General features: G+C 32.8%; 2 long non-coding RNA genes across 2 annotated transcripts; both read right to left on the reverse strand.

Moving 5' to 3' along the window:
* Positions 1–326: 326 nt before the first annotated feature.
* LOC105326822 (uncharacterized) lies at positions 327–5,983 on the reverse strand. Its single transcript, XR_010709373.1, has 4 exons — positions 5,864–5,983; positions 4,668–4,739; positions 931–1,047; positions 327–840 (listed from the first exon to the last, which is right to left on the reverse strand). It is a non-coding gene; the product is annotated as an uncharacterized lncRNA (long non-coding RNA).
* A 2,060-nt stretch (positions 5,984–8,043) lies between these two features.
* On the reverse strand, positions 8,044–14,997 carry LOC117690849 (uncharacterized). Its single transcript, XR_004602736.2, has 2 exons — positions 14,929–14,997; positions 8,044–8,249 (listed from the first exon to the last, which is right to left on the reverse strand). It is a non-coding gene; the product is annotated as an uncharacterized lncRNA (long non-coding RNA).
* Between the last annotated feature and the right edge of the window lie 3,916 nt (positions 14,998–18,913).

Here is an 18,913-nt window from a genome sequence, read left to right on the forward strand (position 1 = left end):
TAATAAAAGAAATAGTTTTATCTTCTTCCTTGCATTTGATTTAGCTATGAATTAGCAACGTATTAGCATCGTGATTAGATGAACGTATATCTACTTGGCTTAAATTTATTAACTAAGTACTAGTAAGCACAACGGTTTCCATTTAGGTATAATATATTTTTTTTCACTGCAGATCAAGTTCCGTATTTCATTCTAAATACATGCATGCATGTAACTTATAAATTAGATATAAGTGATTGTTACAATCTATCTTTCTTTAATTGTTTGACAGAATTTTCAATTTATAATTGTGATACTAATACAGAAATAAATCGAAATCTTTCCATCATGTATAATCCCCACAGCATAAGCGTAATCTCACTTCATGTAATTATACTTATCTTTATTCCAGAGAATCCGGAAGAAATTAGTTTTCACACTGTAATAACTTTTCTTCTAATCTATGAATATCAATTTCTATTAAGTCATGAGAGTTCGTGAGTTCAATGTGTGAGCGCAATAGCTCCACGGGCATACCTGTAGTTTTTAGTATAAAAGAGCCACATGCGCAAGCCATGTATTTCTGTGATACAATTTGTATACAAGCAAACTTGTCATAATGTATTCTGTGTGTAAATAAAAAATATAAGCCTTTATGAATTATTTGTCTTTCTCCAGGTCATTTAGGTTAAACTCAATGCTAGCGGTATCTTCTTTTATTCTGTTTCCTCATTAAAAACCTCATCCACACGTTTGCCAGCTGTTGGTAGCAGTCCAAATGTGAGAGGCCGGACGGACACTCAATGGTCATCATGGAGCCCCTTTTTTCATTTGAAACATATGCATTTCTCACGTCATTTCCTAGAAGGCAAGAAATCATAAACGTATCAATGCAAACCCAAAATATCGCAATTTTCGGATATTATTTTGACAGTTTCAAACTTTTCTTACCGTATACAGAGTTTGAATAACCTACAATGGGATGAAGTGTACGTGCAGGAGTAACAGCGCACAGGATAGCAAGACAAATTTGTATGTGCTGCAACCGTACCATCTTCGTATATTGAACTGAAATAAATATAATTAGTAATATTTAAAATAAGTCATATTGTATGTATATTTCTTGTTAAAAAATATTCGTATGAAAATGGAACTCCAAATAATTGAAATAAAGGACGAAACCCTTTTCAAAACGGAGATAATCAAGACATAGAAATAGGGTATGTGTCTTTAAGAATCTTCCTCTTACAAACACTGCACTAGAAATTCCTTTACAGTATATATACATGTAGTGAAGATTCTAAATTGTTAAAACCAAAACTCCCGGACCAATACTTGACCCCGAGAGGGGTTCACAGTTTAACATAGAAATATATGCGTAATATGTTCAAACATCTTTTTCTCAAGTTCTACAATTATACAATTTGTAAGATCATTTGCATCAAGATCATTTGTAAGCATCTTCAGACCGTACAGATTATAAATTGTGTAAACCCTGATCCGATGATAAATACTGAGGTCCGAAGAGAGGTTTTAAGTTCAACATACATGTAGAAATATAAAAGAATGTTTAAAATCCTTTTCTGTTGAAATACAACTCTACGTTATGTAGTTACAAGTATATAACTTCATATCTTCGTTTCTTCAAATCAAGATTACAGTGACCTTTTTCACCTTTAAAATTATTCGTTTTTTTTCTCATTAATATATTATCGTTGATACATTGACACCTATGATTATAAGCTTAGATGTTCAAAGCTTCTTTTATCAATCGCGCCCTTAAGGACACATGAAACGTTCCTCAATTCTATATAATTTTCCTTCATATTTTATTCCTCCTTTATAAACATAGTCAACCCGAGTTCTTGGTAACCCCGTTCTGGAGAGTTCTTTCCATCAAAACTAAAATCGCCCATTCAAGAAACAATTTGACACATCTTATCTATTCAACATTGATGGTATATTAATTTCTCTGTAAACCCTAAATAAGTTTCCAGTAAATATACTCACTCTTTACGTAATCATTCAATATCATTCAATTGCAAGCATATATTTAGATGCAAATTGGATCCGCCAAAGCGTGTCCACCACCTTACACACATTTTTGCTATTTCGGGCGTGTTTTTGGAAAATGAATGTAGGTTTTGATTAATTTCACAATAATTACTTACCACGATCAATTAATAATCAACTAAAGCTTGTAAGCAGTTTCTCTGGGGCAGGCATTTTGTAGTTTATTTGCAAAATGTATATATTAAAATAATTCATTTGTGTGAGTGTGTGTTTGTCAATTTGCTGGGGCCGTATTTCACATCATCCTTTATTACAAAACATTTTGTGCATTTAAATGATGTGAGAATGTACTAGTGTTCAACAGCTTTGAGTAAAGAGGATGTTTATAAATAGAGATTCATAGATGAGTGATGTCTTTTCATCACTTTTTTCCTTAGTTAAGAACAAACAATACAATGGGACGATGTTAAGGACTGGGGTGGGGATCAATACGGAAAAAAAGTTCGCTAAAGGGGAGTAGGGTGCCAAATGAAAAATTAAAGCTTTTATTGAATTTTATTTGCTAAGTTGTTGTAAAGTTAATTAAGTATCTACTTTCATTTTCGATATACCAGTCCTATAGAGCAAAAATGAGAGACAGGTGGTGAACACAGTTTGGCGGATCCAGGTCAATGGACATTTGCATCAATATATATTCTTACAATGAAATGATAGTGAATGATTACGCAAAAAATGAATATATTTACTAGGACCTTACTTAGAGTATACACTGAAGTTAAGATTTGACAAATGTCGAATAAATAAAATAAGGCAATTCGTTTCTTGAATTTGCGGTTTTAGATTTGATGGATAGAACGCTTGCGAAGCGCGCCTGTGATAAGAGAATGGAATAGAACTTTCCAGAACAGGGTGACCAAGAACGTGGATTGACTAATTAACGTTATGGCGAATTCGAATGCTATGTATAGGACGATTCATAAAGCATCATTGGCAGATACTTTGGATAGGACATCTGTGGCTACAAAAGATTTTATAGATATAATGGAACGAACAATTTGATGCGGTTTTAACAATTTTCCAGAACGGGGTGCCTAGCTAGGAACGCGGGTTGACTAATTATCGTTATGTCGGAAAGTGTATGACGAGTTAACCATCGGACTTATAATTTTGATCTGACTACTTTGGCTCAAAATATCGAAATAAATATGCATACGCTAGGGGATTTTTTAAATTTTCATATATTGTATTTTTAATGCACGACAGATTGGTAGAGTTGTAAACCTTATACATTATTGTAAATCATGAACTCCCCATATGAATAAATGATTTATGCATAAAACGAAGAAGTTAAATTAGTGGTGATGATCCCCTTTCCAGTTGTTTTTATTCAAAACAATTTTCTTGATCTGATATTCTGATCTGGAACAGCTAGATTTTAAAAGGCCATTATTTCAGTTTGTAATAAGTTTCAGAATGAAGTCAAAGTGTCTACGTTGGAGTTTCTACATTCTCTCTCCCCAAAGTACATACACTATTCATTTGATATTCTTTGCCCTAGCATTGCACAAAATATAAACTGGGCAAGCAACCTGACCACGAAACTAAAAAAAATCTCTTAATACGATCCATCGAGAAAAAAAAGTTGAAAAACAAAATACGACCCATAATAAATGATAATAATAATGCTATAATAATAACTTTCGTAAGGGGAAATTAAGTTTCTTAGACGCCAAAAAGAATTCATTTAATTATATGTCCATGTTCAAAATAGACAAATCAACCACAATAACAGCATCTAACCCTCTCATCAAAGTACTGAAGAACTGACGGGAGTTGATTTTGTCGATGTTTATTTATTTTGAATTCAATGATATGTTATTTGGCATGACAAGTACATGTAGTTTCTTATTTGAATTACGCACATTTTTATAATATTAATTTTTTGGACTTTTTCGACAAGAATGTCGAGAAACCCCCATATGAATCATGTTAAATAATATTTAAAGATAAAATTAATTAAATCAAACTATGTATCAGTAATAGAAATATTTCTCGAAAATTGTATGGATTCAAGCAATGTTAAACTCGTCTCGTTCAACTAAACGCTCGGCTGACATCGTAAATCTCCGACAAGGATTTACGGAGACAGCCCAGCGTCGAGTTGAACGAGACTATATTGAACTCTGGCGTAGGAATACATACGACTACAAAAAATATTTAATTGTTCGTACCATTTAAAATCTGACAATTTTCAAGGTATTTATAAATAAGTTTCCTTGAAAAACAATGCTTTAGTATACATTACATCGAATTTATTAATTATTTTCAAGAACTACGTCTTGTCAGCAGCAATGATTTGTTGATTTGTGCTGAGGTCCAAACACTGTTTCACTTTCGGTTTGTCTGAGTAACTGCATAGGAGAGTTGATTAAAATCAACTCCCAAAAATTGGAAAAAAAACTATGCGAAATAATAAAAAAAACACCATTTAATGAAAGGAGACAAAACAAGTTTAAGATCCATCGAAACAAAATGTTTTAGCTTCTAACGGTTTTTGTTTCTACATTTACGCTTACTCTAAATTATTTTTTCTTATATGGACATTTGATTATTCAAAATGTGTCTAGTTATTTCATGCAATTATCAAGAATAATGATATTTAATGAATATCTCACCTATGTTTTCTATCGCCAGAGAGCAGTGCATTCGATGTTACCCCTGCCTTGCCTACGTCTTTTATGTCGTGTCTGAAAACAACACCAGTGTAAATATATATGGGAAAAACATAAAAATGATGAAAAACAATAGCTGATTTTATTGGGAAACATGATATTTCTCACAGCTTTGCCCAAATTGGTCATGTGTACATGTACGTAATGAAACTAAAGAAACAATTTAATCAAATATCTTCCTATGTTTTAATTAGTATAATCTCAGAATTATATTTCCATGATTCTTATTCCATTAGACAGGCACGTTTTCTTTTTTTAAATGCTTTTGTAAATCAAAACTTGAGATAAAAAAAGACATGGTGAAGCACAAACCCATATAATTTACCAATACCCTATTTTACACGGTTTTCAAATTGTTTAAATCTCATATGAAAGAAGATCTTTCGAAAAATGACGGCGTTCAAAAGTAAATAAACCTGATTAAAAAGTAAAATATAGACATATTAAATCGCCCAAGACATAAATACTGTGTTTTTCTTCCGCTTTGAGGTGATGCATGCGCAGGGTAATTTAAATAATGCAGTGTGGCATATATATATATATATATATATATATATATATATATATATATATATATATATATATATATATATATATATATATATGTGTGTGTGTGTGTGTGTGTGTGTGTGTGTGTGTGTGTGTGTGTGTGTGTGTGTGTTAAAATTGAGGAAAAAATAGAATGTTTACAAAAATTCGATATACGTACAATCTTCAATAACACTTGATTAAAATCTTTTATGCATTAAAAAGCCAAAACATTATTTGATCTAGGAATGACTTTTGTAAGACACCTGTAACAACTGACGAGGTCAGTGACACATAAACAACGTTTCCTTTGTTTTCAAAGAGAATGTCTAAAATTGGTATTCTTAAAAAAATAAAAAAGGTAAATGTGTGAAGTCAAATCAAAATTGTTAAATGTGTCAATGTAAACAACTAAAAGACAAATAGGTCTCGTGGTGTAACTCGATCACCGAGCTCTACGCATTACAGTAGGTGATAATCCCTCGTGTCTGTTTATGGATTGTTAATATGCCAAATATCTAACAAATTTATTAATTAGATACAAGTTAAATGTGCGAAACCAACACTACACCTTAATCAATGTGTGTAATAAAGCCTTAGTCACAACTTACCGTACGTGTTTGGCGATCGTGTGGGTTTTGCCTGTCGTGGCTCCCGTGGTTGATCGTAGCGGGGAAAATCGTGTTGAAGTGATCGAAAGTGCGACGTCTTTCTGCTCCTCACGACCGCTGCCCGGACAATCATTAATTTTCACATTAATTTAAGAACTTCTTTCTTTAGACATGTTCTGCATTAAATCTACCGTAAGCAAGTAATTAAAAGATCTCGAAGAAGAAGACTATTATTCTGTTATTGGTGATTAGACTGGCTAAACTGGACGACACAAATAAAGCATGTTTTGAAAACATAATTTATCTTTCGTATCTGATACCATAAATAAAGATTGAATTTTTTCTGAAATCTTGAAAAAATTCTTCGCAAAAAACTAGTTTCAGCGATTCAATTATCAGTTGCTGATTTTCCTGGCTAATTTAAAAGTTATATTTTTAATAGTTGTTTCATTATTTTGGTAATTATTTATTGATCATAACAATGTCTTCGAAAAAGCTTCGATGAAACTTGAAAGTAGAGTTCCCAATCGAATTACTTTGCTTTTACAAATGCTAAAATCAAAAGAGTGACACCGTTTACTTTTCAATAATCTAAATTATAAAAGACTACAAATTCTTTTATGGTCTTCTGATGTTGATTATAAGCGCCGGGTTTTTACCGTATGGGGGTATTTTCCGTATTGGACGATTATTAGGAAATTAGCTCAACACTCGCTGTATTTTCCATATTTATTCCATTTCTTAACACAATCATATAAACAGTTATTCTCCACTCCGTACACATTAAAAAGTGGGGAATCGCTAATTAATAATTCTAACCTGATGTTAACCTACATGTAACGGTGAGGGAAAAACTTGGACGACTTTTTATCTTGACTCTTAACCTCTTATTGCCACTTGCACACCTGTAGTTCAGGTATGCTTGATTTAAGAGGTGATCTGAGAATCAGGTAATCCTGTCTTAAACCTGGCTTAAAGCTGAACACCGCTCGTAAATAGGAACCGTCACACAGGTACCTGGTATATAAACCCTTCGATTTCGTTACACCCGATTGCACATCTGAAACTCGTGGCCGACGTGTAGTGTTCCTTCCGTTGTCTTTGGATTTTTATGCATTTAATTTTTATTTATGTGCATATTATGTCTGTAAAAAATGCAATGACCAGTTCATTTGATGTTAGTACTCTCCTGGTTTGAAAAAGTGCGTAAAACTTGACAATTTCATCGCACCCGAGTAACATAGCGAGGCAAGATGTACGTCCACACAGGTGAGACCTCTACAGCGATATACTTTGAACTGTTAAGAGGTCTATGGCTTATATAGGGGTGTAGGAAGAGCGGTGCTGAAAGAGAAATATGGCGGACAGTGCCTATTTACGAGCGGTGTTCAGCTTTAAGCTGTATTCGGGTGAGAAGTAGTTGGGTTTCATACCTGTGACTCAAATCTATCTTACTTGATTACGGCTTAAGCTTTTCTCATTCACTGAAAACAATGGCTGCAAGACAGAAGTCAGCAAATTTTTCTCAACTAGAGAAAGAAATTTTGTTAGAACTACATTGTACTTCATGCTAGGAAGGATATCATAGAAAACAAGCAGAATGATGGCTGAATGGTAAGTAAGAAGGACGCAGAATGGACAAATATCGAGAATTTATTTCAAGACACGGCGTTAATAAGAGAACCATAACCCAGTTGAAATCTTTATGGAAAAATCTTAAAGCCTGAACAAAGTCTGCTGTTGCTAAGGAGAGGAGAGAGAAGAAGAAGACAGGTGGAGGACCAGCTGGGAAAAGCTTGGATAAAATTGCCAGCATAATTTCGGAAATGCTTCCGCAGTAAATTTACAGCTTGGAAAATCAGTACGACGATGATGTAGGTCTCCATGGGGATGAACCAGATGATGACGATGAAGATTCAGATGACAATGTAAATTTTGCAATATTTTTGCGTCAAAGATTTTAATTCAAATTTCTTTGCATACATTGTAACTTTCTTTTATTTTAAACGTGCATGTAGGTAATAACGCAATCTCAATATTTTCGTCAATGCTATTAAAATAAAAGTGTTTTAAATATGTTAAAATAGAATTTAACGATTTTACAGTATTATTATTTGCCTACGTTTGATAGGTAATTTACGGTGTGCATGCTTTATTTTTTTAAATTTGACAAAACCATATATCAATATCATAATACCATTTATTTAGACATAATAATGACAATTAATGCTTCTGTTTACAGATATTAACCACCAACACAACTCAGGAGGAAGCGCCGAGAATGTCAGAAGAGTCTGCTAAACAGCCGCAAACAGCATCCAGAGTTTCTGGTACCAAACGAAAAGCTGCTGGTCCAGGACGTCAAGACCAACTCAAGAATAGGCTCCTGGAAATGGCAGAAATAGAACATAGTAAGAAGATGACAATCCTCCAGTTGAAAGAAGACATTTTAAAATTAAAGAAACAGAAACTAAAGAATGAAATAAAATTAAGTGAACGCGATTTGCCTGTACCTCAACCCAGTACATGTGGGGGACCCTGGGTACAGATTCAAACAACAACAGTGAATATTTCTGGGAGCCATATGCACAATGATTATTATTTTGCATATACTGTGGAATCATTAGATTTCGTGGTGGCTTAATTTTCGTGGGACTCGTTGGTACCTCTTATCCACGAATTAACATTCCCCCATGAATTAATAAATTAGGGTTATAAAGTCATATTGTAAAATTTTTGGGACAATCCGTCCATTCTCCAGGGCAAAGAAGTAAACACTATATATGGAGGGGAGGGAGAAAAAACATCTACAAAAGTAGCATTAAATTAAAGCTGCTTGGTCCGATTTTATATAAAATTTTATGCACGCTTTTAAACGATGGCTATGCTTAGTATATGTATAATATTAGACATTGCAGAAGTTTTACCCGTCCAATACATATGGGATAAAAGTGTGAAAATACGTACAAAATTTGCTAACAAAACAAACGACATTAAAAGGTACCGCGTTATTTCGCCTCATGTTAAATTTCACCCCTGACGACGAGACGGATATGGTTGTATTACGACTTTGACATCGCTTTAAATAAAGGTCGAAATGATCAGACAAATTACAAATAAACATGTGTACGTTTTGTTCGTTAATATTTCGAAAGTCTGCTATCTTTACCATCGATGCATAGCATGCGGGTTGAATAACCCCAATCATTCGGGGGACGAAACCAAGCGGTTTCCTTTTGTAAACATTCCCGTGATGCATTTTGGTTTGTTTTTTCGTTTGCCCAAAGAGAAATTATTTTTATTTACTTTGAATATTTCTAACTTTGAAAGGAGACTGATTCTGCTGGTGTAAATAGGAGAAAGCCCATAACTTTCTAAGATAAATGATTTGTATGGGAAAAAATTTGATAATGTAATTACAAAAAAATCGGACCAAGCAGCTTTAAAATCCAATTATAACTAGAGTTACTGTGAGTAAGCTCACAAATGATACTCCCCCTCCCTCGCTCAGAAAAAAATCATAACTCATGTATTTTTATATTATAAAAAATGATGGATGCTATCTATTTAACCGACCATGTTCTATTAATGACAACTACTCCATTTAAAAAAAATGTTAAAGCTAATATGAGTATACAAACCAATTTCTATTCTTCAAATTCTATTTTATTTCATCTTAACTGTTAATGCATGAAGACATTTGCATCGTTATGATAAAATACATGACTGGAATCAAACGATAATCCACCTGTCAAGCAGCCATTAGGTCACATACCACTATTTTTACCCCGTGCTCATTGACCACGCAAGTAGTTCCATTCTTAAAATGTATGTATTATTTCAAAAATTCCTAGGGGTACCAAATGGTCGAATTTGGTTCCTTTTATGGCATGGATGGAAAGAAGAAGGTTTGAAAAAAAATACAGGCAGGAAAAAATTTAGAAAAATTATCTTTACAGGCGCAATAGAAAGGGTGTAAAGAGGCCAATGTTTACACAAATTCCAAAGTGAAAGTGAATTTTTCATGGTAGGGGTTATTTTAGGGGCCATATCTCAGTCCCCTCTCGATTGATTTTCCTGTAGTTTGGATATGTTGTTGGACTAGTGTCATTCTATAGGTATGCTGTATTTGAACTCATTTGAGCCGGTGGAATTTTTAATATGATTTATTTTTGTATAAAGGAATAAGAGGGAAAAATAATTGTGGTCTGTGTCCATTAAATGTTTTGAATTTTTGGTATACCGAGCCCGATTAATTTTCGAAAAAAAATTTCCACACAATTTCAAAAAAAAGAAAGATAAAATACATAGGGGTGTGCCATGTTCTGGAGGGGCTGTGGGAATGATAATCTTACAAGTAATTTTATGTGACCTGACACAAGCAAACTTTGGGTCAAATTTACATTTTAATCATTTCCATTAATACAATACTGACACAGAAAAGAACTCAACATTTTTAAACAATGACCTTAAACTTGTCAAAATGACCTAAGATCAAGGTTATTACACTCCTTTAGGTAATAAACAATCTTTGTGTGAAATTTAATGTTTCTACATGCAAAGATATAGACCAAACACAAATCTTGCACTTTTCCTGTCAGTGACCTTCACCTTACCCAAATGACCTTGGGTGGAAGTCATGACACACTCTCAGGTCATATGCAATCTTTGTGTGAAGTAGGAACTTTTAATGTTAATCCATAAGAAAAATATGGACAGGACAAAAAATTACAAATTTTCTGCCAGTGACCTTGACTTTTCTCGAATGACCTGGCAAAGGCCATGACACATCCTCAGATCATAAGCCATGTGTGAAATATGAACTACAAATATTTCTCAATAAGATAGATATAGACCGGACACGGATTTTGCAAAGACAGAGGGACTGACAGACAAGCTTTGTAGGTTTATACCCAGGAAATAAAACCTACGTCCGACGCACGGTCTTTATGGGAGTGCTGAAAGATAACGCGAACGAATAAACTAGCTGATTGGGTGTTGCTGTTGAGTTTTACTTATTGGATAAACCGTAATGAAGGTCCGTAGGGGAGACAGACTCAGTAAATAAACAAATAAATATTCATAAAAGAACATAAACCTATAGGAGTAAAATTAAAGAATGAAAATGGATAAAATTTAAAAAAAATAGAAATATCCAAATTAAAAAAACCCATAAAGAATCTCTGTAAATTGAACCAATTAAGGAACGGGTTAACAAGTTTAATTAGTTAAAGTGAACGATAGTTAGTACGTAGAGCCAAAAGGTGATATAGTGAAGCTATTTAGACTAAAAAAAATCAGGATGCTTTAGTTGATGTTCATTTTGGTGAAGTTATTTAATTTTTTCATGCCGTCAGGGCGGAATGACTTCAGTCTATGAATCCAAAAAACTTTTCTCTCCGCATCTGCCCAATCTGATTTGTGATCAATAGCCAAAAAAGTCATGTCCTTCCAATTGGCCATTTAACTAAAGTTAAAGTATTCCCGACTGTATTTTTTTTCTTAATTTTAATGGTTGAACGAAGGGATATATATATTTTGCTTGTGTAAATTACAGAGATTACACTTTGATGCTCTATTAAACACAGGTCGCCGTTATCAACGCCGCTCCAATAAACACAGGTCGCCGTTATCAACGCCGCTCCAATAAACACAGGTCGCCGTTATCAACGCCGCTCCAATTAACACAGATTGCCGTTATAAATTTCAGTCTTAATTATTTATATTTTTTAAGTTGCAAAGTTATTAGGGCGGCAGTTGCTGCCCCTGTTCTGAAGCCCTTGTATTAGACATGATTTTGCAAGTTACTACCTACATGTGTATTTAATACTGTAAAAATATTATATTTTAAGTGTATGATAATTGGTAAAAATAAATTTGACCGAATTAGCGTATTTTTGAATTAATGTATTCCTTAAAGTTCCTATAAATTTTTAAAACACGCACGCACGCAAGCACGCACGCACGCACACCCACCCACCCACTTGTAAATACATGAAACTCACCACACTTGATTTTTCACCAGAAAGTCACTACACTATTTTCGAAGGGTCGTGAAGAAAAAAATTGAGCAAATTTATAAAAGTGTGTCTACTCTTATTAGCCTAGGGGACTGATAATTCGTAAATTCATTATATTAAAAATTTTGGTTTTCCCCTGAACTCCACTACATCAGACCACGTGACCCACCAGTTAGACACACGATTCTCACTACATTGTCAGTTTTGAAATACACACATGAAAACGACTACTTACATTAATTTTACTTATTTATCCCATCTTCACATTACCAAATGCTTTGATACACCATACATTCTTTGTACAGTTTTCAAAGAATTATAGCACACAAGTTTTGTGATTTTTAGTGGATTTGAAATAACCTATGTGGCAACGCACACATAACAAAGCTTTAAGCCTACAATATTGCTATTAATTTCACTTCACTCTCCTTAGTTAGAAAAATCTAACTGTGTCTCGGGACAGGCCCCTCGCCAAAGTTAGAATGCCCCCCAAGTACCCTTAATGTAGCAGAAAATTGCAGAATCGCTCCGAAACGAATATGGAGAAGTTGCATTGAAAATAACAGTCAAATTAATCATTTTTGAGACTGTAAATACCTTTCATCTAAATATTTAATCATATCCTTATAATGGTAGAAATCAACATTTTTTCAATAACATTTTTCACTCGCTTCAAACTCTCGGGATTTTTCTTTGAAACTTTTATTCACTCAAGGCCTTACATAAGGCATAAAAGTACAAATATAAACCAAATTTTAAACATATAGAACATACATAGTAGGAATGTAAGAACAAACATTTAAACATGAGTTTACAGATGTAGGAAGATAATATATACCATCATATATTGTTGTATTTATTGTTTATAAACTGACATAATAATTTTACTGTGTTTACTTAATCCAATAAGAGTATATTTATCATGACTATTCATGAGATCAGCATAATCAATGATATTTCTATTTTTGCATATATCAGTTGGTAATAATTCAGATCTTTCTTGTTTGAAGTAATAACAATTCAACAGATAATGGAATCCATCACCTAGCTCTCCTGAATTACACAAATCACAAATCCTTCACTTCTCTCTATGCTAAAAGATCTACCAGTTTTAATCGGCAGTTTATGACTACCACATCTAAATTTGCAAAATGTATACATGACATCAGCTGGTAATACATAAAAATACTTCTCAAGGCCGAATTCAGTCTTATAAACTCTACAATTTAAACATTTAGGTGAATTATATGTATTTGAATTTTCTATTCACCACCAATAAATAGATTTGTATAGCATTTCTTCACATTTTTATTTAAATGCAATATACTTTCAGGAGATTAATTTCTTCAACAATTGATATAACCACAAGTGGTTAAAACATCTTTAACACAATTTAACCTTTTGAAATGATAAACATCAGCAATATCAAGTTTATGTGTAATGTCATAAAGTGTTCGAGAAATTTTCTCTTGTTTACCTGACGTGTTAAAATTCGTTCCCCAAAACCTATAGTTCTTGCTTTTTCATGGTAAATGCACTGTGTTAGAATTATCTTCCTACTTTCAGTGCATATGTGATATTGTGGAAACATAAACTAAACAGTCATGCTAAAGAAGCTACCGTGATTTAGCGTGAACAGCTGGTGAATGTAATGCACACTGCAAGGTTGTAAAATCCAAAAAAATCCAGATGTTTTCCGGAATGTTTTGAGAAATTTTCGTTGACTATTAATTAGCGAAGCTTTAAAATTGAGAAAAACTAAAAACAAATTAGTATCTTCAAGTACCAGTGATGTTTAAAAACATATAAAACTAGATGCTGTCATTAGACAGTAATACCCGCACCAAGTGTTTGCCCCAAAATTACACTGTTTTGTTCCAGTTTAATTAAAAATGCTCTAACCCACGGCGCTTCAATGTTAGGTAACTTGATTTTAGGGGTAAATATTTGATTAATATTTATACTTTATTGTTTATCTCAATAGGAAGTATACATCACAATATGCAGGTGTCCTGCACCACCTTGTAAGGCTGTTATTTACCTAATAAAATAGTGCAAGGGGTTTTCAAGAATAGGTCATAAAAATACATGCATGTTACAAATAACTGATCTTTGTCTGAAGTTACGTACACAACACAGGTCTGCAGGTCCCATTAGCGGGTACTAGTTTTACCCAGCTCTTCGATTAGATGGTTTCACATGTATACATACATGTATGTGTTTTCCATATGCAGAAAAGGGTTAGTTAAGATCAGCTAAAGGAATTCATTATTGTGCTTTAATTGGATTATCATTATGATGTTGACCAATATAGGTAAGCATAATACATGTAGTAGCAATAACGCAATATAATGAGATGCAAGCATACATAAGTTTTACTTTCACTTTCTAAATTTGATCTCCCTTTGACAGCATAATGTATCATCTTCTTTTAATATTTAAATAAGCTTATCATCGTTATCTATCCTATCGCATTTGTAAAGTTTCTGTCATTTTAATTGCAAAAGTTACTTTTTTTCATTTGTCAGAATTACACTATTGAGTTGACCCCATATTGACCCCGTCCTTACAGACTGCATCAAGAGAAACCATACCCAACCCAAGCTTCAACTTAAGAAAATATCGACTCCAAAATGTCCCTTGTTTACCATAGCTACAGTGAATTATCCTTCTTCCACTTGTATCAACAAAATGTTGTCGTATGCTAAGTTCACGACTAATATAATTATTTTCTTCAAATATATGTGTAACAAACGAGTTTGGTAGTTTGACTTTCGTTTAATATCTATATTTATGGTGCCGCTCCTACATGTACAAAACATAATAAAACTTTACAATCATAATGCATCTGAATTAATTCAATTACTATAATGACGCATATACATGTACATATGTTCAATTACAATATTTTGTTTTTCTACTTTAATTACAACCTTTATCTTATATTTTATAATATTGAATTTTTTAAACGTTGCAGATTAAAAATATACTCTGACAATATGTGAATGCCATAATCAATACTTTCTCAAGTACACAAGTACCTACCCTAATAAGAGTGAAAGGAACAGATGTTCTGATACTGTATATACAATTACATGTACTGGTAGATAATATCTGAAACAAACCATTTCGACATGTAAGTATGCAAAATATGCATGTTTATAATTGTATAAAAATACATGTAAAATCAATATCACTGTACCCTTTTTAAACATTCGTCCGTAATCAAATCATGAGTACAATTCATTATGAAACCTTGAAACTTTGTAAATTTTCTTAATAATTTCAACATATATATATACTTTTATCAGTGATACATTGATTACATTGTTGTAATTACTGAAAAAAAAAAATTACTTTTCAATACAATATAGTAGCAGTACAAATATTTTACTTACAAAAGTTTTCTCAACTGGTTTCAGCAATGGTCACACACAAAATGGCTATTGTGCGAAATTTATAATCTCTATGATAATTGAAAATCTAACAAAATCAAATTTTTTTATAAAATTACTTTTAAGAAAAAATTATAAATATTAGTTCACTATATGAAAAGTATCTTACATTATAATTATCAAAATAATTCTAATTCATATAAATGTTCAAACCTTTTTCCTATAGATTAACTAATAGTATTATGATGTAATGAAAAACACACCTTAGGACAGGAATGTCCGTGGTCTACCGGATAAGACAGTTGTCAATAGATCCAGCGCCCAGGGTTCAATCCCGGGAAGAACCTCATTTTTTATTTAGATTTTTTAAAACTATGTAAAATATTTATAAAACATAGTACCGGTATATACAGTTCTTCATCTCACATATGTACATTAGTTGCTTCCATTTATCACTGTGGCGTTGATTCGGATCGAGTCCCTTAGAGATATTTTATCATCAGGGCTACATAATTATAACTGCACCTGTAGGGTACAACTGTTTTGTAGTACATGTATTTTATATGCTGATCAAACCACGGTGCAATTGTCAAACCAGAATCGCACATGTCAAATATTTGCGATGAAAGACCAAAACTTGTAAGGATAACTACACACGTTTGAGTGTTAGAAATTATAATATCAAAAGAATCTAGTTTCTTTAATGTAACCGTTTGAAACATTTCATCTACTGTGTACAAGTATCGCTTTCTTCTATATCGCTATGGAATAACAAAACCCTTTGTGTTTCGGTCGTTTGAACTAGTTACTATGCACGTGCCAATTAATTTTGTTGTCGGGATTTATTGTTCAAAAAAGGATCACAGTAGCCCATATTTTAAAGCTTAAGACAATCATTTCTAAAAAAAAAAATAAAAATAAAAATAAAAAAAGCGATAGGTGTTAAAGACTTATAGCTGTCTAAGCCAAATCTGTTTTATTAGCAATCAATTTCATTCAAACCAACCAATTGTTAATCAATGTGTCATTGGTGCATACATAATTAATAATAAATAAAAAATAAATTACATTCCCTATACAAAAATGTTTCATTTCTTCTTATACGGTTTCACAGATTAAAAGCTGAGAAACCATAGGCAGCCCAAGCCTTAACTCCCGAAAACATGAGTCCAAACTTCTCCCCGCCTACCGTAAATACGGTAACCTCCCCTGCCTCTACTTGCACTGACCTCACATTGTATGCTAATTTCATGGCTGATACATTTTCTTCAAAAACAACATTGCTTGCGTTTATTGCCGTGTTGTTAATACGGATTGAATCTTTAAAAGATTGTTTCATAATCACGGTCACATAACTATAATTGAACCCAAATGGAACGATTGTTTTGTAGTAATCAATATACTGATGTAGTCCTGGTACATTTGTCATAGAAGGATCGCCCATACTAGATACTTGAGATGAAAGGCCAAAACTTGTAACGATAATTGTTGTGTTTGATTCAATCACACACGTTTGTCTGCTTGAAATGATAACCTCAAAGGAATCCAGTTTGTTTAATGTAATAGTCTGAGTTGTTTGATCAACTGTATAGGAAATGTTGCTCTGATTTACCGCTGTTATGATAACTTTAGTGTTTCGATCATTTGAATTCGGAGGCACTATGTACGTGTCATCTAGTTTTGTTGTCGGAATAATCTGCTCGATTAGAGGATCACAATAGCCTATATTTTCAAGCCTACTGCAATCATTTCCAGAAAATACTGCAATAGGTGAAGACGATTCAATAACGGTTCCAGTCAAATCCGTTCCATGGGAAATTTGATATGTTTCACATTGATTAAGTGTTAAATTGTATACATCGCCATTCAAAAATGAACTACTATCAATATATAGAGGAAGTTTCCGTTTCATCTTAAACGTTATTGAAACAGCTGTGTTGTTTTTCATTGCAGCTAAAGCAAACTGACTGCTCCGCGAGTTCGAAGGCTCTGTCGATATAACCACATAATAGGTAGACAGTTTATGTAGTGGTAAAAGTCCTATGCTTCCAACAGACCATATTTTATTATCCAGACTTACCACATAAGCATCTCCAAATGTTTCTATAAATACCGACTTCATTTCTTTCTTAAACCTGGCCAGTTCAATTTCAGGTGGGAAAATCATATGTCGACTTGACGCTACACTTGCCGTTCTGTCTATCTGCCGTTTAATGTTATCGTCAAGGCGATCGGATGTTGTTATATTCATGATTGCACCTTTCTTTGACGCAATAAAAACATTCTTCGTAGCATTTGCTAACTTGCCCATAAACAAAACGACGAAACCCATTTTCTCGTTCTCTGTAAATTGATGAAATATATAAGTATTAGAAAGGTTTTTGTCGTTGTTTTTCCCTTTTTTTCTTTTCTTTTCTTTTTTTGAATTTTTTTTTTATATTATCATATACATGTTAATAAAATTATTTAAGGAATAAGAAATCAATCTCTGAGTATTATGAGGTGATAATTTCGGTCGGGGCGTGGTCAAATCCAATAAAACCCGAAGGGCTCTATGATAGATTTGACCACGCTTCGACCGAAATTATCACCTCATAATATTCAAATAATGATTACTTATATTTAAATGTATATCATTTCCAATGTGTACACTTTAACACAACACTATTTTAAAACCACTATTTCTTTATGTATCACATGCTATGTATTATTACGCGGCACAGTCTATACCGTTTTTCGGTTATGCTATAAGACACGCCCATTTTGTGTCACTCATGGTTTATGAAGTTATTGGGTTTTAGGGTTCAAAATTGATTCCTAATGTTATCACAGACAAAGACAGTTAAAAATGTAAATATTATAGAAAAATAATGAAATAAAGGGAGTACAGAAGTAAGACTAATTTGTTACATGTTTGGTACAGGGAACCTCTTAGAATTGTAGCACTGACAGGCATACTTATAAAAGGCATCAATTTTGAATTAGTTTACATTTAAGTTGAAAATAGAAATGACTTTATGGCGCAATCTTTATTAATATATTTTTATTTAAGTATTTATGGAAGTGATTAAGATTTGCCTTTTCTTCACATCTCTACATTTATTACATCTGTACATTCGATAACTTTGAAACTTACAAAGTTATACTTCATTCATTAATACGTATGCCTAATTGACAAATGCACGAACTTTATTCAAAATTAAAAATTGTGTAATCTGTCTGCCAGTTTTTTGGCTATACCATACAACCCCTATTTACAGGGTTATTTCACCCTGTGTAATTTTCACCTCTCTACATTAGTCTCGGTCCGTCTTGACACAGTTGTGTCTAAAGAGACATAATTTAAAACTGGTTTTAATTACACGCCCATAAGTTTAAAAAAAAACCAAAAACAACAAATACTATTCACAAAAAGTATTTAAAACAAATTGGTCTAAATGACCTTCTTTTAAAGATTTAAAAGTCTTACTTGCAGTAAACCGCTGACCACTTAACACTAATTAAGAAAATTTGAGACGTGTGTTAACTATTAATGGTAGAGTTAATCTTCCTAAACCTTCGGGACTATTCAAAGGAAAAGCTTTGAGGAGATATAAAGACTTGGTTAAGTGTGTATTTTTCGTTACACTAGTTTA

This window comes from Magallana gigas, chromosome 9 (genome assembly GCF_963853765.1).
Source record: "Magallana gigas chromosome 9, xbMagGiga1.1, whole genome shotgun sequence".
Lineage (NCBI taxonomy): Eukaryota > Metazoa > Mollusca > Bivalvia > Ostreida > Ostreidae > Magallana > Magallana gigas.